Consider the following 23,082-nt stretch of genomic DNA (forward strand, 5'->3'; position numbering starts at 1 on the left):
TTTATGCCATTTGGGATGAACGTGGTTCCAGGTCCGAATCAGGGAGGGAAGTACACCAGCTACAAGAGGTCAGAGAGGGGACTCTGGAGAAGGGTCTGTCCACCTTCTTCCACCTTCTGGCCTCATCCTCGTCTGACACACCTGCTCTGCAGCTTCTCAGCGCGAGCGTGGAAGGTGTCCTACCCAGCACCACCAGTCTGGAGTCTCTGGGGAGGTCACAACGCCTAATTCCACATGGGATGGCATGAAATGACCCCCGTGCAACTCATCTTCCGGCTCTAGGGTGGAGAAACCCAGTGTCGTAGCGGTGCTGCCCTCTGCAAACCCATGGCCCGTCTTCCCACTTGGAGCACACAGCACATACCCATCAGGCAACAGGGGCTCCTCCTGCTCCCTCCTGTTCTCAGTCAGCACCTCTCAAGCCCGCTAGCCGTAGAGCAATGTGCCAGGCACTGAAGGGGGCCTGGAGTCACAGAGGCTCCTGAACATTCTTTCTGCCTCCCCTCGCACTTCCTCAGTCCCTCTCCACGGGGCCAGTGGCCTCTGATGGAGACTCTGTGGCTTCCTTTCTAGCCCACCCCACGCCCTCTCAACACCCAACCAGACTCGTGCTTCTGCTCAAAATCCAGAACCAGCCTACGACATCGCTTCATACACCTACAGAGGGTTTGATAGTTGGCTCCAATACATATATATCATGCAATATATGTATTACCTCATTTACCCTCAAAACAACCTCTATGGCTTATAATTTATCCCCACACTACAAATGAGAAAGGTCTTTGGAAAACATTCCTTCCTTTCCCCTGCTAGCCTAGCCCCTACCCATCCTTCAATGCAAGGCTTGCACAGGAGCCTCCTTCCCTGGAGTCCATCTCAAGCGCTCTCAGCTGGACCATCTCCCCTTCTCCTTGGGGGGTCCCAGAGCATCATCCCTGAGTTCCATTCTGGAACATACCCCCTCTGTGTATCTGGTTTTTTTTCCCCCCACAATGGATTGTAAGCATCTTAAGAGTTATACCACGTCTTGCTCATGCCTCGTCGTCTTCATGGAATAAACAAATTAAAGAGCATATGCTCTTGTTTTCTGGGATCTGCAGGTAATAAGTTGTTTGCTGAACTGACTGGGAGGCTCTGTGAGTTCAACTGGGAAGAAAAGCCCTCCGCCTTGGAATGTGGGTACACAGCTAGGCCACCCGATGAGCAAGAGACAGAAGAGAAAGGCAGCCCCAAAGTACCACAGGTGTTGCATGTTGGATCCCCAGAAAGAAGACTCTGGGGAGGAAGTTAGCGCGTAGGGAATTTACTGGGGAACTTTCGTAGGATGGAGGCTTGCAGAGAAGGGCAGGGAGCGGGACTGGGCCGAGGAGAAGCTGAGTTGCTTTGCAGTCCCATCAAAGGCCGCCTCAGGTGAGCCCCTCAGAGAACCTACAGAGGTGTCCCTTCTCATAATGATCACAGGGTGTGGGCTGTCCCAGGGAAAGGATGTGACTTTGAGAGAGGCATCTTTCTTTAAGTGGGTGCCCCAAGAGGGTAGACCCGTCCTGAAATGTCAGCTGTCAGCAGGCCCAGTAGTTGGGGCGGGGAGGGGGGGGGGAGACATGTTGGTCCTGCAGGGGTCTGGGGCTCACTCTGCCACCCGTGGGCAGAGATCAGAGAGGAAACGCACAGGTTCATGGCTGGGGTGCTCATGGAGGGCTTCCTGGAGGGGCAAGAGCTTCAACGAGAATTTATAATCATGGGTCCAGTGAGATAGCGAATTGAGCATTGCCAGTCAGGGCAGGGGAGGGGGTGAAGCTCTCATTCCTCTGCTTGTCAGCCTTTCTGCAGGACAAGAGTGAAGAACGAGTCCCTTCACCCAAGGCTGGAAAGGCCTCATGCATTTAATTTTCTAATTCAGTATCTATTCTAGATAGTTTTTTTTTTTCTGATACAATGTAATCGATTAACATTACAGAAAGAATGGGGAAACCAAGTTAGTCCTAAATGCCTGTAGACCCTATCAATATCTTGGTGCAGGATTTTCCTCCAACCCCCAGAGCCAGCCCCTGTCCCTAGCGTGTCCGCAGCACCTTTCCACCTGGGGCCAACACGGCTCACAAGCAGGGGCCCTCTGGCTAGCTCTCAAGTCACACCAAGCAGAGCAGGAATTCAGCAAATTCAGCCCCACAGAGGAGGTACTCTGATACTGGCATGAGAGGTATCAATGTAAGATAGGACTGAGGTCTGAGAAACCTGGGTCCCAATCCTAACTCCATCTTTATTCGCTCTGGGGATCTTGGCCAGACTACTTGGCTTCACTGAGCCTCAGTTTTCCCACTTGCAAAATGGGGATAAAAATTACTGTCATGAGGAGAGAGTAAGATGATGCTTGTGTGGCTGCCCAGGTAAGCTCTCAAGGACTGTGAACTTTACAAATCAAACCAAGCAAAAGAACTAAAAGAAACAAGCACTCGGACCACAAGCCTGAAGCTCCTGGAGGTGAAGTGACTAGACTGTCCAAATGCAGTCCCCTGGGGTCAGGGGTTGCCCTGGGGACCCGCTGTTATACCATGCTGCCTCCTCCGGCTCAGCCTTGGAAAGCGGGGGTCTAGATAAGGGGAGAAGGAGCCCAAGACACGGCAAACCACCCCTGGGAGGAAGGAAAGAATAAAGGCAAAGTCTATGCCTGAGCCAGGCAATACCAACTGCCATGTTTCCTAGGCTCCAAGATAGAGCTGAATGTGAGATGCACCATTGTTTAATGCACCACTAGGAAAGAAAAAAAACGCTATCAACCTGCAATACAGCTCTAAGATGGGCTCCACTGTACAATGCATTTTGATTTCAGAGACATTAAAATGTGTGTATGTGGAGGTGGGGGAGGTGTGCACCTGAGAATGCTTAAAATATAGCAGTCTTCTGGCAATTTCTTTGCCGGCTTTTTTTCGGGACACCTTAGTACCCGCTCGGCACATCCCTGCTCCAGCCACATCCCTTCCTCTTTGCTTCCAGCCCAGGGCTCCAGGAGGTGTCCCAGAAGGGTCTGTCCCACAAAGCTATGGTCTTTCTCACTCCAGGGGCTCCAGGAGGGCCCCTTAGATGCCTGTTCTTGCTTGGGCCCTCCAGCCTCTCCATCCCTGTCAAAGCTTCTGTTGGGGGTCGAGGGAGGGGGCTCCAGGTTATTCTGGCTGGTCCAAGCCTCAGAGAAGCCACGTGAGGTCAGGGCCTGCTCACAGCCTCTGGAGCTGACAATGGCCACACTGGAGAGCAGTTGGCACCCTGCGTGTACCAGGATGGTCCAAATTTCTTATTCTTTTTCAAAAAGGAGACGGCTACATGTATGACCCAAGGCAAATTACCCTTAAAGGAAATTTCAGATAAATAAATTTCGTATTATTTTTAAAACTTTCTGTCATCAGAACAAGAATCCCGATTTGGGGTTATGAAAATAGGGTCACCTTGCTCACCAACCTCCAGATGCCACCTCCATTCTCCTCCAGGCGGCTAGGCTAGTGGCTCACGTGTCAAACTCCTAACCAGTCCCGATCAATGAGCATTTAGTGAGGGCCAGATACATACATGGTCACTGCCATGCTCAGCAACTTAGTCCTGCTCCTAGAACAGGAATGGATGAGCTAACCTTGTTGCTAAAGATTGAAATGTGTGCCTCTCAATGTGTGCCTTGGGGACGTCATCCCCCCAAGGGGATGGTATGGGGAGCTGAGGTCTGGATGACTTGAGGACAGCGTCAAGAGAAGGCAGCCATCTGCAAGCCTGGAAAGCAGCACTCACCAGAACCCAAGCACGCAGGCCCCTTGACCTCAGACTCCCAGCCTCCAGGACTGTGAGGAAGTTAATTTCTGTAGTTGAAGCCCCCCATCTAGGGTACTTTGTTAAAGCAGCCCGAGCTGACAGAGACCCCAGTGGGAAGAGCTGCTGTTTCTCTCCCAAAATATCACCCTCCTCTTCCATGTGCGGCGAAGCAGGGCCTCTGCTGCTCCACCAGCAGATGTTGGCAGAGGAAGTCCTCAGGTGCGCTGTGGCCTCCTAGATGACTTCTCAGCTGCCCTGGTGCAGGGGAAAGAGCTTTGGGAGCTCCGTGGTGCACCCCACCCCCCACAAGCCTCGGGCCATCTTAGTGCCAGAGACCCCCCTGACCCTCATCTGTCTCCAGTACTCAGCTCAGAAGGGCAACCATCACCTGAAAGACCTTCCAGAATCATCCACTTGTTGGTCTCTTCCCCTTCCATCCAGCTCTCCTTAACGTCCAGCCTTGTTCCCACCTGTTCTGCTGGTTGCTGCCCTCAGAGCCCACAGCAAAGCTTCCCAACGTGGCGTCTGGAGTGAATCGAGGTGTGTGGGTTAGTTCAGTGCAAGTGGACAGTGGAGGGGGCTTTTCTAGCTTCCTGGCCTTCCGCCACTTACCCTTTGGGCTTTCCCGTGTGTGACCATTTCCTGTTTGTGCTCTCATTTGAAAATGAGCCGGCTGTCCAGGTGAGGAAGACAGGGGGCCCAGACGGAGAGCTGGGGCAGAGCTGGCCCACGGAGGCTGCCCCTGCAGTGCACCTCTCACACCACCTGCCAGAGCTGGGGCAGGGAGGGGAGGAGGGGAAGGTGGAGGCTGGCTGAAGGAGGCAGGCAGCTCTCCAGCGCACCCCAGCAGCCTGCAGTCCCCACAGCCTGCAAACACAAACAACCTTTCACAAGTACTTGGAAGGAAAAAAAAAAAAAAAACTTCAAAATTCCAGTTTGAGGCTGATACCCCAAACCTGGTGGGTACAGTGGCCCTTGATCCCCAGACTGGTGGGATGGGGCCAGAGGGGTCAATCCCTTAGGAAAGCCTGGGACCCGGGAACAAAGCTGGCGGGAGGGGTGGGGTTACGTTCCCTCTCTAGTTTGATTCCATCCACCAGCAAAACTTGGGGACACAGGGCCCAGAGGTGGGGCGGGAGGAACCCTTGGCACAGTAGAAACTCCAGCAGCCTGGTTCCCGTGGTGCTCCTGGTGCTGCCTCCCCAGAAAGTTTGGCATTTGAAGAAATCAAATTGTCTAATTAAAATTTAACAATCTCTTCTCAGGTTCCATTGCTGCTGAGACACTGCTGTCTTAAACACATCATTTTCCCTTTTTTTCTGAAACTTGAAGCATTTCAATGAAGAAGAAGGGGTGGGGAGGGGAGTACTTTGCATTTGCATCTCAAAAGCAGCTTGTGGAGTGCTGGCACGGGCGGGGACTGGGGAGGGAGTGCGCAAGGGGCTCCTCCTCAAGGCCCAGGAATTCCTGCTGCCCCTGCTCCTCCACAGAGGGGTCCAAATTTGGGGGTGGGCACCTCCCGTGCCTCCTGCAGCTCCAGCAAGAGTGGGATCCAAAGGAGGGGGCGGGAAGGAGCCTCCAATCCTTCCTACAACAAAGGGAAACCCGAAGTCTTTAACTAATGCCCTGGAAGGAGAGATGGATGCTATCATCTCCAGGCTGACCCTTTCCTCACCCCTGACTCTTCCTTGGCCTCCCAGGCCCAAACAGGAAAGGTGAGTCAGGTGGTGAGGCCCTGAGTCTGGCCCAGGTGCCAGTGGTCATTCTTAGGGGAAGAAACACTTGCTTTTGCCCAGGGGTGGGAAAGGGCCCAGGTAAGGTCCTGGACCTACAAATTCCTAGGGCTCAGGCATGGAGGGGGGTATCTGTTACCTCCTGGACTCCCTCCATTGTTCTTGCTTTTCTCCACCCAGAGCCTCTGGGCAGCTGTGGGGGATCAGGTTTGGACTATTTAAAGAGACCTAGGCTAGTGGGGAAGGAGGGGGTGTGGTCCTAAGAACCAGGGGTGGCAGGCACCTGCTCCAAGCTTCCTCACTGCTCCCTGGAGCTAAACCTGGCCAGGCTGCCCCTTGCCTCCTGCCTCACAGCAGAGAGGAGCTGCCCTCGGGCACTCACTCAACTTCCTGTTCCCAGAGCCACAAAGCCACCAGCCTAAGTACCACTTGCTGCTCTCCCCTCCTGGGTTCCCAAGTCTCTACCCCTAACCAGGCCCAATCCTTCCACGGAGGCTCACGTTCCCATTGTCCCAGCTGACCTCGTCCTCCTGGGACCCTCCAGGACAAGCCCTTCTCCAGGGAAGCCTTCCCGAGGCTCCAGCCCTGAGCCATCGTCTGGCGGACTACGTTCACAGCCCCTGTGCTCCTTAGTGGCCCTCATCAGAGCGTAATTAAGTCACTTGTCTAATTATTTGTTTAGTGTCGGTTCTTCTTGCCAACCTGGGAGCTACACCCGTGTAAGGATAACACTTATGTTGTCTTTTATTTTCCTGGCCTTCTCAATTTCCAGCATGGTGGTGGCCATGGTGAGTAAATGTCAAGGAGGCACTCATGGGAGCCAGAACCTCACTCAGGTCGAGAGGAGCCAGGCCCAGGGTCTTCTTCTGCCCTGGTTGTTATTCCTCCCCCAGATCCTTCTGGAGGGGTGCCAGTAGCCTCCCCCAAGATCTCTCTCTGGCCCTCTGGGCCTGGGTCACAGAGTTGGATACCCAACTGTTTGGGGTCCATAGAGGGAATTTTCCAGTGGGGTGCACAGAGTTGCAAGCCACTGAAAGAGAGAATGCACATATGTGAAGGGGATTGAATATAGGCATGTGGGGAGGTGGGGAGACGTCAGTTCTGTGGGAAGAGGTGCAGAGAGCCTGTGGGGATGGCTTCTGGGCTCCCAGAAGGCCTGGGGGGGACAGCAGTTCACAGTGTCTAGATGAGGACCCCACGGAGGGAGTGACATCCCAGCAGGCCAAGGCGGCTGGAGCTGTTTCTCACACAGCACAAGCATCGGCCTGAATGTCGCGGAGACAGGGTGGGTCCCAAGAGATGAGAGCAGAGCATGATTGGGGCCTTCCCAGTCCTCATGCTGCCATGTTTCCCCCTCTTTCCAACATGGCCAGGTGCCCAGGCCCTGCCCAGGGGTCCCTGGGAATATGAAGTGTCCCAAGAGGCCAGGACCAAGGAGGACTGCAGGGCTAGCTCAGGGCTGGCCCCCTCTCCCTCTTCAGAGTAGAGTGAGGCAGGGTCTGGAGACCCAGATAATGCAAGAAAGGAGTCTGCCTGACAGCCCCATCCCTGTGCATTTTGAAGGCTCCGTAAAAATGTCTCTTCACGAACTGTCAAAGTGTCACAAATTAATTAACTGTTAGCTGGGAGTGACTCAGTGTGGGGAGGGGGCGGGGAGCCAAGGCTCCAGTACTGCTCAGCTAAGCGGGCTGGTGGTGCTATTCTCTCCCTGCGTGTGCTGCCTGCTGATTAAAAATCCTTGCAGCTCAACCCCGCGCAAGGGACAGGGCAGATAGCTGGGGCAGCTCACGTGCAGAGCAGAAAATTGGCAGGTGGGAAGCAGGGTGGAGGGCGTGGGGCCCGGGGCCTGGGGCCCCCTCCCCAAGGAAGGAAACACAGTGGGGAGAAGGAGGCCTCTACAAATTGCTCAGATCTAAATTCAGAAAGGAGCCCACAGGCTGGCACTGGGTTTTCCCCCCTTCCTTTCTCTTTTTTCCCCTTTGCAACTCCCCCTTCCCCCTCAGGATGACAAGAATTGGGAAGTTGAGCTGGGTTTGCCCTGAGCACTGGGTCACAGAGCCCAGGAGGCAGGTACACTTAGCCAGACTCACCAGCAGGAGCCCGGAGAGGAGGGAGGGTGGGTCTCAGACCAGCCTCCTTGACCTTTACTTTAATTTCAGGAAAGAATTGAGAAAACATGCTCTTGAAAGCCAAGAGGGAGACAAATCCTGAACCTTATTGCTCTGGAAGGAGGAAAAACAGTCCTTGCTATTTGGCAGAAAATGGCTTCGCTTTATGAAAAGACACCCCTGTTCGTGAAAACAAGCGGCGGGTGAGTCCGAATAAGAGCCAGCACCCACCATCCCGCCACTGGGAGCCCTGGGGTCCCATGCCTGCCCCCCACCAACCCTTCAGTGCCGCAGGCTGGCACTGGGGACTGTGGGGACACTACTTTTGCAGGAAGGAGAATGGAGCTCTTTCCCCGATGCAGGGTGAGGGAAAGGGGGCAGCAAGGTCTAACTTTATGACTCCTGCCCAAAGACCAACTGAAGGTAAAACCTCACTGCCAGGATGCAGTCAATAAGATCCAGATTGTGGAAAAATATAATAAGAGAAACTTGAATGCCGAATCGGCCAATGTAATGTGGGGAACTTACTTGAATCCCAATTCAGAGAAATCAGCCTTTTAAAGATCCCTGATGTTTCACCAGACCGCTGACAATCTGAAGGGTGGATTCCGATGCCAGGAAGGGTTCTAGAGTGTGGCAGTGGTGTTCTGGCTCATTTTTGTAGGGCCCAGATCGGGTTGCGATACACAGCCAAGTATTTACAGACGAAATTCTTTGATGTCTGGGGTCTCTTTGAAACGAACACAATGAGTTTATGGATGACTCAAAATGGGCCACACGCTGGTCGTGGTAGAAGCTGGGTGATGTCCTAGCCTTGGGTCCTCCCTTTCCCAGAGGATGGTGGCTCAGCTAGCAAGATCTAAGGTGATAAGGGACAAAGGGAATACCTGCCAAGCTCCTACTCCGAGCTTGTCACTGTGTGAAGCGCTGTGCACAGACCGTTTCCCTTCGTCCGCACCACAACCCTGTGAGACACAACATGGTTTCTGGTCCTCAGACGAAGAAAGAGGAAGAGAGAGGGGAGAAACTGGCCCGAGTTCAGCCAAGCAGGTTAGAGATACAGATCCCTCTGCCCGCAGAACCTACAGACATGGTTCCTTCAAGGGCATGACCAGGCTCTCACCCCAACAAGCTGTTGGGTCTCAGACTGTGTCTGCAGGGCCCCAGAGGAACGGCTCACAACCTTACAAAGAGGGACATGGCGGTCCGGGCCACACGGAACTTTGCTCAGAGTTCCAAGTGCCCTCAGACTACCAATGTTTTCCAGAAAACACCACCTCGAGAGTCTCTAGGGCATTGGGCTTCTCGGCCCCAGTAAGCTCCTAAAAGGACGGGACAGGCTGGATTTCAGGTAAGAGCAGCAGAGAGTGTGGCCAAGAACAGAGGTCATCCCAGGGGCTGTCTCTGGGCTCACCGCTTCAGGCCAGTCCAGGGCAGGCTGGGGTCATGGACAGAGCCCAATTTCCTCTCCCACACAATGGAAGAGGCAGGAAGGCAGCCACAGCGATGCGCAGAGTCCTCATGGCCTGCTCTGTGCCCACCAGCACTGCGCTCCCTTTCCCCATCCCATCCCTGACCCCCACATATGAGGCTTTCCCAAGCAGCAATGACCAGAATCCAAAGAGGAATAGCTTCTTTCCAACCCGGGAATTGAAAAGAGTCAATGCAGCCTGTTAGTTTTTTTTTTTTTTTTAATCAGACAGACAGATCTGGCTTTTAATCTCACCACCAACACTTGCTAGAGGTGCAGCCTTGACAACGCAATCACTCTGGGCCTCAATCTTCTCACCTGTAAAACGGACAAAACTCCCTCCTCACTGGAGTGGCTGGGAAATTAGCTCAGAAAATGCAAATGAAGGGGCCAGTAGGTGGCAAATGCCCAATAAATGGCAGTTAATATGCTGATGACAGATGCTAGGGCCACCAGAGAGGTGGGGTTGAGCCGTGGGACAGGGTCCAGGCAATACACCAGGGCTGTGATGAGGGGTGCTAGGGGCAGGAGACCCCAATTCCTCTGTGGCCTCTCTCTGAACAATACAGAGAAACTCCAGCCATATAACACATGAAGTTCCCACCAACCAGCCTCGAGATGTTGTGGGTGCCTGGTAGGTGACTTTGGGTAAAGTCTTCTCAGCCTGTGCTATGTGGATTTACAGCAAACTTGACCCTTCCCTCTGACTCTTTGAGAAAGAGAAACCCTACTTGGCCTGTAGCCTTCCTAGTCAACTCTGAGTCTGCCCCAGCCACGAGATGCCTCTGTTCCTAAAGGTGGGGGTGAGCCAGGCACGCAGAGAGACCTGGCAGACTCTCTGAGGTTCCCGAGCAGCCATCAACCCTGGATCATCTTGTCTTAAATGTGCAGACGTCCGACCTGCAGAAGGATAATCTAGTTCCCTTGGCTGAGCCACTTCTCCAATCCTCAATTTAATAATTAACAATAATTTAATAATGAGAGCAGACATCCCCAATTTCAGCAAGAGGTAGGAGAACTGCATAAAATGGTGTGTTTCAAAGTGTCTTGCAAACTCTAAAGTCTTATGAAAATGTTAGTGTGTTATGATCACCTCCACGGAGACCTTTCTCTGGTTATCTGGAAACTGATCATACCTACATTCTCATTAAAAAGCCTTGGTGCTTGCTACCATCTGATTGCTGTTTGCATATGTTCTTTGGTACCTGCTTTGCTCAGTGTCTGCCCCATCTCTCTGAGTGTCCATGAGGCCGGATGGGCAAAAGGTGTCTTAATCCTGTGTACATCCTCAGCAACTTCTGGGAAGCCTACCAGCTTAGCTGGAGTTAATGAGCATCTGCGGCACGGGTGGGCATTGACACAGCCATGCTGCTATGAACAGCTCTAAACAGGGGGAGACTACTTTCCCCCTGGGGTTACTGTGAAGGTTAAATGAGGTATATCAAGCCCTTAGCATCGTCTCTGGCCCAGAGATGATGCCATTATTTCTATTCTCTTGATAACTGACCTGGAAAAATGTAGAGAATTGAATTCCACTCCTGGAAGAAACCTTCAATCTAATCTTTCACTTTACAGAATAAAAAACTAAGATGCAGAAAAGTGAAAGGAACCATCCAAGTTCCCAGAGCCAGTTGCTTTCACTACCAAGATGGCGGTCAAGGTTTCTAGGCAGCACCCCACACTTTACACAGCTCTCTACGCTCTCCCCCTGGCTGGCAGACCTGACCCAATGAGGGCAGGTATTAGCTTCCCCTGTGGTCATTATCATGTCCTCAGCAGCCACATCTTCAAAGATAGGAAGTCAGCTCAAGGAGGACAATTCTGGGGGCTCCGTGGGTATCTCTCCTGAGTCCTCCCACCGCACCCCGACATCATCCAACTTGTGTACACACATCTCTCCCACACCATCCTGCTCAGAGATGGACATGTGCCATCAGTCCTTCCAAGGGCTGCCTTCCAAGCCTGATACTTGCATTCCTTTGGATATCGGTGAGGCTGTGCACAGAGCAGGGTACAAAGTCGTGCATGGCCGCCACATGCAGGGAGTAGCCCTGTACCTGCTAGGTCTCTTCATGGGCTGCTGCTTCCCAAAACCATGTTTCTAGGAGGCGTCCATCCCCTTCTTCTCCAGGAACCTGGGGAAAGGACTGAGCATCTGGGTTTGTGGCTCTGCAGCCTGGCGGCGGCAGTGATGGAAACAAGAGCAGAGGCCAATTACCCACACCCAGGACAGCCCCACTCCACGCCAAGCTGGCAGGATTGCTGCTCAGCCAAAGGCAGGTGGATGGGCCCGGGGATCTGCTCACCTCAGGCCATCTCTGGATACCTCTGACCCAGAGAACCCCTGTGGGTGTGGGGAAGTGGGGAGAGGAGGAAAGGTGAGCCCCACTGGAGAAGGTGGCTGTTGGGAGCATCACTAAGGAAATGCCTCTGGCTGGAGCTCTCAACCTGGCTTCCAATCCAGAGAACTTCTGAGGCAGAACATAAACACTTCAGTCTTTTCCTGGGACTCCTGGGACACAGATGAGCTAAGTTTTCGGAGCCCGTCATGGCAAACAACATAATGTCGCTAATCAAACTTCCTGTGCGCCCACCCAATTTGATAAATCAGCCTTTTGATGCACTAAGTGAAGATGAATTAGGAGTAATGAGGCTGTGACAGCTCCCTGAGGCACAGGCTGACGGGGAGCTGTGATGACTGAGGCAGGAGGGCGGGGGGAGCTCCTCGCAAGGATCAGCTCAGCTCGAGCTGCCAGGTTTGTGCAAATAACCCACCGATGCTGGGGCACCTCGGCTTCCCACTCCCCCCACAAATCCCGTGCTACATACACACACACACACACACACACACACAGTCACCATCTGAGAAGTGTAAGCTGGTATGTTGGCTACCTTCCTACAAAGAACGACACACCGTAACCCTCAAACCAGTAGCAACTTGGGGCAAGTCAGAACGTGGAACCGATGGCATTTTGTTGCACAGGAGAAGTGGAGGCTGACAAGGGCAGCAGGCGGTGAAAACCTCGCGGGCAAGGCTGCCTGCCACTAAAGCCCCCGCCAGCCCAGCCGCAGAGACGCGGTACTGCTCAGCTAATCCCTTCCTATCAGAAGTGGTGAACTGGCAGCCTGTGAGCCACGTGGAACTTGCAGATTCGTTTCGTTGGGCTCATAAAGAGAACACTGTTGAAAAATTGCAGTTTATTACTAATATTTCTAATTTGGAGATCTTAAAATAGATCTCTAGCTTCTCTTATAAAAGGAATCACGAGATTTTGGAAATAGCAGGTTTGCATTCTTACGAGGAAACAGCAGGCTGGGTCAAGTAGAGGCAGCCCCCTTAAAACAGGGCACGCACGCATTGAGTGAAGAAGGCCGAGGCCCTCCCCAATTAGAGGAGGGCCCAGCTTAAGGGGAAGGGGCTGTGTCTATACTCCAAGAATGGAAGGAAAGAAGTAAAAGGAGCTAACCTCCACCCTGGGCTTCCCATCCTCTACGTTCTCCCCAGGTGCCCGAGCACACAAGGGGCAAAGCCCCACACCTCTGGCAGAAGTCCCTGTCCCCTGTCGCTATGTCCAGCCTCAGCCAGCTGGGGCTGGCTCAAGTTCTCAAATGTTCTCAAGTTTGCCACCGTCCCCACTAATCCTTAGAGCCCGCGCTCAGTGGGTTTCACTGTTTATATTTCCTGCCAGGCCCCAGAACATATTTGAGTCCCATAACAGGCCCCAGAACATATTTGAGTCCCATAACAGAATCCAGGGTAGCAGAGCTGCTGATATACTGTTGAACTACAAAGGCTGAGTCTGAACGATGCTCTAGTACCCTCTTACTGAATTCAATGCTCACTGTCAAGGCTGGTGGTGGCAGGAAGATGGGCACTCAGAGCTTGGAAAGGCTTCTGGAAACACAGGTAAGTTATGAGCAAAGCAAAATTTTCTCTAACCCTCCCAAGCCATGCCTGGAGACTTTAGCCCTCTCTCCTGAGGCTGCGGTCCTACTGTTTCTGAAGCACAGCCTCTCTTAGGAGCCTTTCTGCCAGCTGATGTTCAAAGTGACACAGTAAAAACAAATATCTCTCCCCAAAGGTTGCCTTCGCTCTAGCCTTTCTATGATTGATCCTCTAATTATATTTGTGGTCCAGGAAGTACTAATCTCTTCAACAACCAGAGTGTTTGCCACAGGTTGAAACAAAACATCCCATCTTCCTGGCATGAGAGATAAAGCGGGGTCTGGAATTTTCTGCATGCACCAGTCTGAGAGGCAGAGCCGCTGGGGACCTGGGAGAGGTGGCCTGCTGGTCTTGGCTGCCTTCCTTACTCTGGAAGACCAGCATCCTATTCCTTCCTAATCTATTATTCTAACACTCCAAGGTTGACTTGATGGAGGGGAGGCCCAAGGATCCTGCCCCTCCAGAATGGATGGTGGTGACACTGAAGAGGTGGACCCTGCTGCCTCAGGTTCCTTCAGCTTCCATTTCAGAGAATAGCATCTTGAGTCCTTCAAGAGGATAATGCTCAGTGGTCTCTGCCTCTTCCAAATTCCCTTCTCATTCATCATCTCCAAGGCCACCTCCTCCAAGAAATCTTCCAGGATCTTCTTCTAAGTTGTTTATTCCTCTTCAGTCTCAGGGCACACAGATTGCTCTTCCTGGTGCTTCTGGTACATCTGTCTCTTCCCCACTCTGTGCTCTTTTATGGCAAAGTCTGTGCCTTCTTTCTCTTTTGCTGCTCCAGCAACTGGTACTCGCCAGGTGTTGTGTGGGAGCTTAGGAAATGACAACTAGGTGAAAATCAAAGATCATGCACCTGAAAAGCTCTCCAATGTCCTCCACTCTGCTGGCACATAGAATGAACCATCACCCTCCAATGCTCTTATCAGGAAGGGCCTTCGCTGATGTCCATAGCACACAGCATGCTTGATCCATGAAGCTGGGCTTGGCCTCCTCTCCCGGCACACCTGGAGAGCCACGTACCCACCGGGCAGTTAAACCAGCTGCCAGGTCTGCTCATGCTAGCTGCTCTTCTAACTGCCATTCATCTCATCCACCATTTCAGGAACAATGAAATATGAATGCAAAATCAGTGGGGCACCTGGGGGCTTCAGTCAACTGAGCAGCTGTCTTCAGCTCAGGTCATGATCCTGACGTCTTAGGATCAAGCCCCATGTCCTGCTCCCTGCCCAGCAGGGAGTCTACTCCCTCTCCTGCTCCTCCTGCTTGTGCTCACTTTCTCCCCCCACCAAATAAATAACTAGAATCTTAAAAAGAAATAGAAATCAAAATAGTGATTGCATAATGATGGTGGAATGCATTGGGGAAATTTTTTTTTTTTTTAAAGATTTTATTTGACAGAGAGAGAGATCACAGTAGGCAGAGAGACAGGCAAAGAGAGAGGGGGGAAGCAGGCTCCTTGCTGAGCAGAGAACCCGATGCGGGGCTCGATCCCAGGACCCTGAGATCATGACCTGAGCCGAAGGCAGAGGCTTAACCCACTGAGCCACCCAGGCACCCCCGGGAAATTTTTTTATAAAGGAAAATGACTAGAAAAAAAAATCCCGCCTAGTTCTATGTAAATGAGATCTCTAAAAGTTCTGAAAATCTGAAAACTTGGGAAACAAGTTTCCATCTCTGCTCTACTTTATAAAGTAGAAGTGAAAACACCAGAGGTCGTTATAGCAAGACTTATGCAAATAAGTGGAGCCAGACTCACATCAGAGGGCTCTACTCAAAGAAAAGACCAAAGATACACACAAAAGTTTGGTAAATGGATGAACATGAATGTTTTAAGGAAATTAAATGTCTGAAGTATCATTTTAAAATGTATCCTCTCTTAAATGAGTTACTTTCACTGGTCACTCAACCGTGCTGGACAAGAAAGCCTCTGCTGTATGGTCTGACCAGTGTGTTAGCTTTGTGTGTCTCTTTTTAGCCTCCCTACATGGCCCCTGAGAAAATGATACTTGGACTTGGACATCCATAACCCGCATGGCTACCCTTCGCATTCCAAAGGCCACCTGCAAACGGGGGCCGATGGAGACTGCTGCGTCATTCAGCATGCTTGCTGAGCCCCTTGCAGATATGGTGCCAATTGGGAATGGGGGTACGGCATTAAACAGGGGACACCCCCTCGTTCTCGGGCAGTCTACCAGCTAGATGGAGTGACTGGCCCCACAGCTAAGGCTCAGACATGAGCACGAGCTGGACAGTGTGAGACAGAAAGAGGACGCTTCTTCAGAGGGGAGGTGACAAGACTAATGTGACCCACGGGACATATGAGCTGCCAGTCACTTTTGTACCTGAATGAGATCTTTCATCCCACTAGGCAGAATTTTGTGCAGAAGCAAAGGCTCTGGACATCTAGGGAAACGTAACAAAGTGGAAATATTTGAAAGCAAGGCTGTACAACCCAGTGCTGCCCACTCCACGACTAATGCTGAAAACAGGTGCCACACATTCAACAAATACCTGGCCAGTAGTCTTCCAAAGTCTCCATGTCGTGAAAAACAAGCAGACACTGAAGAAGCATCCCAGATCAGAGGGGACTAAAGACACAGGACAACTAAACGCAACACAGGATCCTAGATCCCGAACCTAAAAAAGGGCATTTGTAGAAGAACTGGCAAAATGCAACTCAATCCTCTTCTTTCGTTAATAATACAGAAGCAATGCTACTTTCCAAGTTTTGAGAGTTATACTCCGGTTAGGTAAAAAGTTAGCATCAGGGGCAGCTAGTGAATGGCAGACAGGACTCTCTGAACAACTTCAGCACATCTTCTGTAAGTCTAAGAGTATCTCCAACAGGCACCAGGTGTGGTCAGGTAGGAGGCACCTCCCGTCCACAGGTGTCTAAGTGAAGGGGCTGGGCTACAGCTCCCGTCTTCGGGTGAAGATGCTGGAACTCCTCCTCCCAGGCAAAGAGGAGGTTCCCCTGGCTCCTCTGTCCTCCAGAGATGGAGCACAGGCCGAGCATCAGGTATGTGTCAAACTCCTGAAACAAGGGGCAGGAGGTGCAGAAGGAAGGGCTGAGTCGGATCTGCCCCATGATTTAGTGTTTAGTGTTGGTCATTTTAGTCACCCACTGTGTCCTGAGCACAGTGACACTCCTTATGTAGGGGTCCTCCTTTATTCTGATGGCATCCCCATTTCTCTGAGGGCCAGAGAGGGACCCAGCTCATAGGTAGCAGAAGCAGGACTCCAGCCAAACGCTGCCAGTCCCCAGAGCCAGTGCTGCAATAACAAAAATAGTAATAGTTGTAGTAGCTACTGCTCACTGATGAGTCACTGCATACTGGACACTGCCGTACACTTCACACGGCTCCTTGCCAATTTTGAACACAGCTGTAAAAGGGGAGCATTGCTAAGGGAGCCCTCATTGCAGACAGAGGTGAGGCTGAGTGCAGTTCCTATCTTAGTGGGGTTGCAGATACACGGACCACAAAGCTTGAGTATGTCCACTCGCAGAGCCACTCCTTCCCACGGGGCTGCGAGACCCCCACACGCATGACAGCCTTAGACTTTCTTCCTGCATCACTGCCAAGCCTCACGGCAGTACAGTAACCCCATTGTGCAATGCAGGTTGACACAAGGAGTTGTGAGAACAGGAAGAGCCCGTCGTGTATATCATGCTAATGTGTGCAGATGTCGTGCTGCCTGTCCTTGAATAAAGGGCCACACGTTCCCACCTGCAGTTCTGCTGCAAATCTCCAAGAACACAACTAGTCAACAGCAGATCTGGGCCGCTCTGGCTTTCCCCAGCCCTCCTCCTTCTGCCACCTCCAAAGGTAGGCGCCACTGGTAATGTCCCATCAGTCTGGAAGAAGCCCTACTGAGATGTGGAATTGTGCAGGGACCATTTAGGAACCTGGTGTTTGCGGCAATGACAGTGACTCTGCCCCCCGAGGCCAGACATTTCCTCTTGTTTCCAAAGTGGAAGTTCATAGGAAACCAAGCACATGTCCCCATCTGCCTGCCCTGCCTGCTCTATGCAGACGGGCTGGTGTCACAGAAGCCCTAACCGGCCACCTCTGCTCACCACTGTAGCTATTACTTGAGCGGGGCTGGGGCTGGCCCAGGAAGCCAGCCGAGGCTCAAATGCTGAGTGTACACAGGAGCCCTCAGAGCACATGCAAACCGATCCTGCAGCATTTCCCAGTCCTGCTCCAACCAAGAGATATAAAGAGAGCAGCAGCCACAAACCCTGGGCCTGGGCTGAGGCATGAGCTGAGAGGGGGTGAGACCCACTGCCTCGCTCAGCAGCATTCTGCTCCCCACTGTCCCCCACTGTCCCACCACTGCCACACTGGCAGCTACCCAGGCTCTGGGATGCTGTTTCTTAAAACCATAAAATCCCCTCCACTCCTGTGCCTTTCTAGGGCCTGTGCCCTCAGGTTGCCTATGGTGTTCATGATTCCTGGCCCATCCCTGTTGCGCAGAATGCCTGCTGTGGGGGGAGGTACATGGCTGGGAGAACAAGAGAAAGCAAACTTCAGCATGTGACCATGCTTCTGTTTCATCATCTGAGAAAAAAGGCTGAGAAACAACAGCATGCCTCGTCCCAGCACTCAGAGCGCACAGGACCGGGCAGCCAGCCAGGGCATGTGGGCTCCATGGGCAACAGGGACGCAGGCAGAGCTCTGGGGTTGAGCATGACCCCACGACAAGATGCAGAGACACAGAGGCGTGCAGGGAAAGAGCTCTGGCCCAGCTCTGCCCCACATTCATGGCTGGGTGACCTCCCAACAGGTTACTTCCCACCTCGGGACCTTGGTTTCCTTTTTCTAATGAATGCGCCACAGGTTTTGCAACACCCCCCCACCAGCTGCCCGCCCTGAGGGGCCAAGGGTGGAAATTGGGTGCTCTGCTCCTGACACTCAAGGAATCCTCCCCAGTCAGGGTGGGGACAACTGTATGCTGCAGCTACGACATGTTAAAGCAGATATTCACGATTGTGAAGAGGGTAGGACCCCACTAAAGGATCCAAGGGGTCTCAGGAGATTGGGCCTAGCAATGGAGTACATGCTCAGAGGACCTCCGGGATGGGAAGCCACCGTCACTCTGTGAGATGGAGCCGGGAGACAAAGTTGGTGGGTGAGTCACCAGGGATAACGAGCTTTGAGACAGGAAGACTCCGACACTTTCTGACACCGTTTCCAAGCCCTGATGAGACTAGCCACGCACTTAACCCCCAAGGGAAGCCCAGAGCCATGGGGAAGGAGGTCTAGCTTCGATCTGGGGCAGCCCAGCCTTGGAGGCAGCTGGCTTCCAGTTCCCACCCCAGCCCCGAAGAGCTGAGGCTGGAAACTGTGCCCCACGCTCCGGGGGATCTCCCTGGCTATTTTTGGAAGCACAGGGACTCCTGGTACCCCGCTCAGAGCTGCTCCCCACTCTAATAAGCCCAGGAGTCCCTGCCACAACATTTTCTCCTCGAAAGGAGCTGCTGTCTCTGTAAATGAGTGGGATGCTTTCTTGGCAGCAGCAGCAATCACGCCCCGAGTCCCAGCCCCAGCCAAGGGAGAAGGAACCAGGGGCAGGCAGAACCAGGGTGGGCTGGCATTGCTGACTGTCTCCACCTAAGGGCAAGGGCAATGCCGCTGCCCTGTGCCCTCCTCCAGCCCAGTCATGCTTCCTGGAGAGGCCTGGGCTCTCTTCCTTCTGGTTCTCCTGCCATGAGGAATGTTGACCAGAGGCTGGTAGCTCTCCCTGGCCCCTGCAGAGGAGCTGTGCTGAGCTCGGCCTGGGCCATGACACAGCCCCGCAGGCCTGGAACCCAGGCTTCTCTCCTCCTACTGTCCTCTCTGCCCCTTCCTGACCAGTCTGCACTTGCCTTCCAAGCCTGCCTCCCAAAGCCACAGCCCCAGGCTCCTCTCATGGTCTTGTCCAGAACTCCCTTCAACAACTTGCCTGAAGTATATAGTCTAAGCCTTTTGCCCCTTCCCTTTGACCTTCCTAAATGACCCCTGCTGCTCTTTTGTGGAGAGCCTATACTCCAGCTAGAGCTGATCTGTCCTGTGGCTTCCCCCCCACCTTTTCCCTCTGCCTCATCCTCTCTATTTCCTGATCTTTGAATGTCACCTTTTCCCCACCTGCCCTCTTTCTCAGCTGTCCAAATCCTACCAACCCTTCACGGGGCAAATCCTACCTCCTAGAAGAAGGCTTCCCTTACTGCAGGAGCTCGTGGGATCTCTTCCCTCTGCACTACCAGAGTTTAACAAGTTGATGTCTGTAGCTGGTGTTCATTATAGAGCTGAGGAGCATCGGAGATCCCCAGGAAAGGTGGACAGGTGAGAAAGGAAGTGTTCCACCTTCACTGGGTGTGGGCACCTGGGCAATGCAAGTGAGCTGTGAACTGAAGGTTGCAGGTGTCCCTCCAAGAGACCCAGAGCACAGTGTGCTCAAGGCGGGTATGGAAAAGCATCGTGTTTCTCCCACTGAGCGCCCAGCAGTAGTAAGTGCTCAGCAAAACTGGCCGAATGAATACATGTTGTGCTGGCAAGTGACACTGTGACATGGAACTGACGGTGTCAGCAGGGGTCCCTCCCAGAAGGCTAGGTTGAGATCGGAAGCTGGAGCAGGAGCTGAAGGAAAAGCAGAATGAGCCGTAATGTCTGGCAAGTGAATGTACTCAGACAAGCCAGATGGGTCTTCCAAAAACCGAAGCCAGAGGGGCTGTGAGAGAAGTGAAAAGCCGCCCCACAGTCAGAGCTCAGTGGCTCGGTCTGTGTTAGTGAGCAGAGGTGCATTCCTGTGCAAGGGGAGCAGCCGTGCCCCGAGCTTATGCTCAGACTGGCACAGGTCCATTGGTTGCACTTTACACACTCCACGGTTAAAGAAAGGTTCATATTTTCAGGTGTACTTCTATCCCCCAGCCTCTAGCACCACCCCAGCCCCTGGGGCACCCTTAATAAATACAGTGCTTGTGGGTGATGGGCTGGGTGGGGCTGGAAAACTGGGGAGAACATATCCCACTGAAAGGAGGCCCCTTGGTCTATTGTGGCCATAAGAGAATGTCCCAGAACTTCCAGTGTATCAAAACAAGACTAAAATCTGAACTTTTATTTGTACTCCCCTTATTTTAAAATGTGGGCAACGAATGTATCACCATCACTGTTTGAGCCAAAGCAGCTGGATGGTTCAGACCCAGCTTGCGTCCTACCCACACATCATCTAAGATGCCAAAGCTAAACAAACAGTCACCATTTAAAGACATGTTGGGGTTTTCAAACATCTCAAAACAGCCCTCTGACCAAGGGGACAGGAGTTATTACCACTTCTTTAAGAGCTGAAAAACCAGGCCCAGAGAGGCTTACTAATTTTCCCAAGGTCAATCAGCTACTTAGCAGCTAAGGTGAGATCAGAGCTCACATCTCAACACATTCTCACAGGCTCTTTCCCTATACCCCACCTCCAGGCCCTAATGGACAGTAGAATCAAAGCGGCCATCATAACAGTCAGATACACAGGGACCCTGACATCAGCTAGCTCGTCACAGTGTCCCTAGAAGTGAAACAGACAAGCATCAACTAGATTGCTCCCCAAGCTGCACAAATGGAAGAGTTTTCTCGGGAGGCCTTAGAAGTTGAACTTCAATCACCAGAACAGGGATTCATAACCCTATTGTCAGTTCCAAGACGTGAGCCAATTTATAGACCCAGATACCTTGAAGGACGTGGAGGCTGGGTCCCCTTGAGGAAGAACCTTGCAACACTGCCAAAATATCATACTGTTTGTCTTTCTCCCAGCCTTCCCCCAAAGGATCAACAGCCTTTCACCAGGATGATTCTGCATGGGAGAATGGGAAATAATCAGACTTTTCAGGGATTAGCAGACACTGGCCCTGAACTGAATTGATTCCATCACCCTAGCCCCACCGGGGCTGGTAGGGGCCATGGACGTCACATGGTTAATGTGGTTTTGAGCTCACAATGGGTCCAATGGGTCCCTGAACCCCTCCTGTGGGTTCCAGAATGCACAGTTGGACCAGGCGTCCTCAGCAACTGGCAACCCCACCCCCCCCCACACACACAGCAAAGGACCAGCTGGATCCCTTTGAGCTGCTCAGAGAATATATCCAAACCTGAAAATAACGCACGGGGGTACCTAAGGCCCATCTGACTCTCTAGGGGACAGTCTTTTATTTACTGTTTACTACCCGTAAGGAACCCAGCCCTGTGAGAGACACTACAGAGAGAAAATTGGTAATACACAATGACTTCCACCCAGTAGGGAAGAGAATCCCAAACTTTATGACTTCATTGTCCTGTAAGACATTCATAAACTTCATCTCGATTGGCAATCTTATTCTAGCTGCTTTCTTCCTTCCACTGATATCTATCTATTTCTCGTATCCTCTTTTGAACCTGACTTTGTCATCTCTCTGGTTCCCTCACTAATGACTTAAATAAATCTTTGACATGTAATGGTTTGAGAAAGATGTTTTTAACCTTTTGAAAATTATTACTTTAACAGTGCTCAAAAAGTAAACCCCCACAGGGAAATTCAGCCACGGCGGGGGGATGGGTCAAGAGGCCGAGTGAACTCTGTTGGCTCATGGCTTCTCCCCACATTCAGCTCCCAGCCAGACCACGCACGTGGCTCCTGCTCAGCCCACCCGGAGGACAGTCTACACACTTCCTCCTCTAATGGTGACTCATGGCTCAGTCTGGGCTGCCGTGGCTGCACCACGGCCCTCACTGTGCCAGATGGCTGATTCCAGACCCCATGTGGGAGATGGGCACTTTCCAAGTAATGCAAAGCTTGACATCCTCTCCAGAAGTCATAGAGGAAGACCAGGGGAATCGCCCATGCCATCCGGGCAGCCTAGCGGCCAGCAGATCCTTTAGGTAAATAACTTCAAAAACAAACGGGAGAAATGGCAGCAGCTGCCAAGCCCCTCTCCTGGGCTCTCCACAAGATGAAATGAGCTTGTCCAACGGGGAGCAGGGGGCAGGGCCACTGGTGTGAAAGTTATGTGTGTGTGTGTCTTGGAGGATAGGGTGGGAGGTATGGCATGGGCTGAGCCAGGTCAACCTTGGCTCCCCAGGGTTCAACTCAAGCTGCACTTCTTCTGGAAGGCTCCCCTGACCATGTGGCATCCCGGTAGCTGCCCTTCTCTGAAAGAGCCCTTGTTGTGCACGGTACCTCAGGCCACACTTGATCATGCTGCTTACTCTATCAGGCATCAGGAGGCCTGGGTCTTCATTCTGGCGCTGCCTCCTGTTAGCTGTGTGACCTTGGGCATCACTTAACTTCTCATTCTCTAAAGCCAGTTTTCTCACCTATGAACTGCTTTCTCTACTTCATGGGACAGTAAGGATCAGATCCTAGGTTCGTATCCTGCCTCTGCACATACGATATCAATAAGGAGAGACATTGGGAAATCTACTTAATTGCTCTTGCTTCTTCTACTCCTATTTGAAAGAGGATGATGCTAATCACAGCACCTACCCCACTGGATTGTTGCAAAGATTAAGTGAGATACTGTGCTGAGTGATTATTTTGATGCCTGGCATAACAGAAGCACTCAATAAAGGCCAATTGAACTGAAAATGCCTTAGGCTGCAGGATGCTTATCAAATGAGGAGTTTTATCATTATGATCGACTATTATATTATTTTCTGAATATTTCAGATGTGTTACTTTTACCTCCTCGGGTAAGTGTCAAACTCATGGCATCAGTTCACAAATACTCACTGAATACCTTCCATGGGATGAAATGTAGACACTGAAATAGGGAGGACGTAGTCATTATCTTCCCAGAGATCAGAGCTCAGTGAGAGAGACAGGCACAGAGGTGATTAAAATGTCACATGATAGAGCTAACAGCACAGGAGAAGGTTGCCTAACCAAGCTGGAGCCTCCAAAGGCAAGCCTCTAGGACACATGCTTTAAAAAAATCCCCTCCCTGTTCTTCCAGGCCCTTATCCTCTGTTTCCAAGTCAGGGTTTTATGTAGACTAGAAGCTCAATATATATTTGGTGAATA

General features: G+C 52.0%; 1 protein-coding gene across 5 annotated transcripts in view; it reads right to left on the reverse strand.

The window, feature by feature from the left end:
* The window catches only part of DRD2 (dopamine receptor D2), a 71,331-nt gene that overhangs the window by 15,358 nt on the left and 32,891 nt on the right, over positions 1–23,082 (reverse strand). The window contains exon 1 of one of the 5 annotated variants that reach the window (XM_082749002.1): positions 8,165–8,227. The exons of the other annotated variants lie outside the window; for them this stretch is intronic. The gene's annotated coding sequence lies outside the window, so the exon portion shown is untranslated. Of the gene's footprint in view, positions 1–8,164; positions 8,228–23,082 lie in introns of those variants that run through there. 5 annotated transcript variants of the gene reach the window in all.

This window comes from Mustela nivalis, assembly GCF_964662115.1.
Source record: "Mustela nivalis genome assembly, chromosome: 9".
NCBI lineage: Eukaryota > Metazoa > Chordata > Mammalia > Carnivora > Mustelidae > Mustela > Mustela nivalis.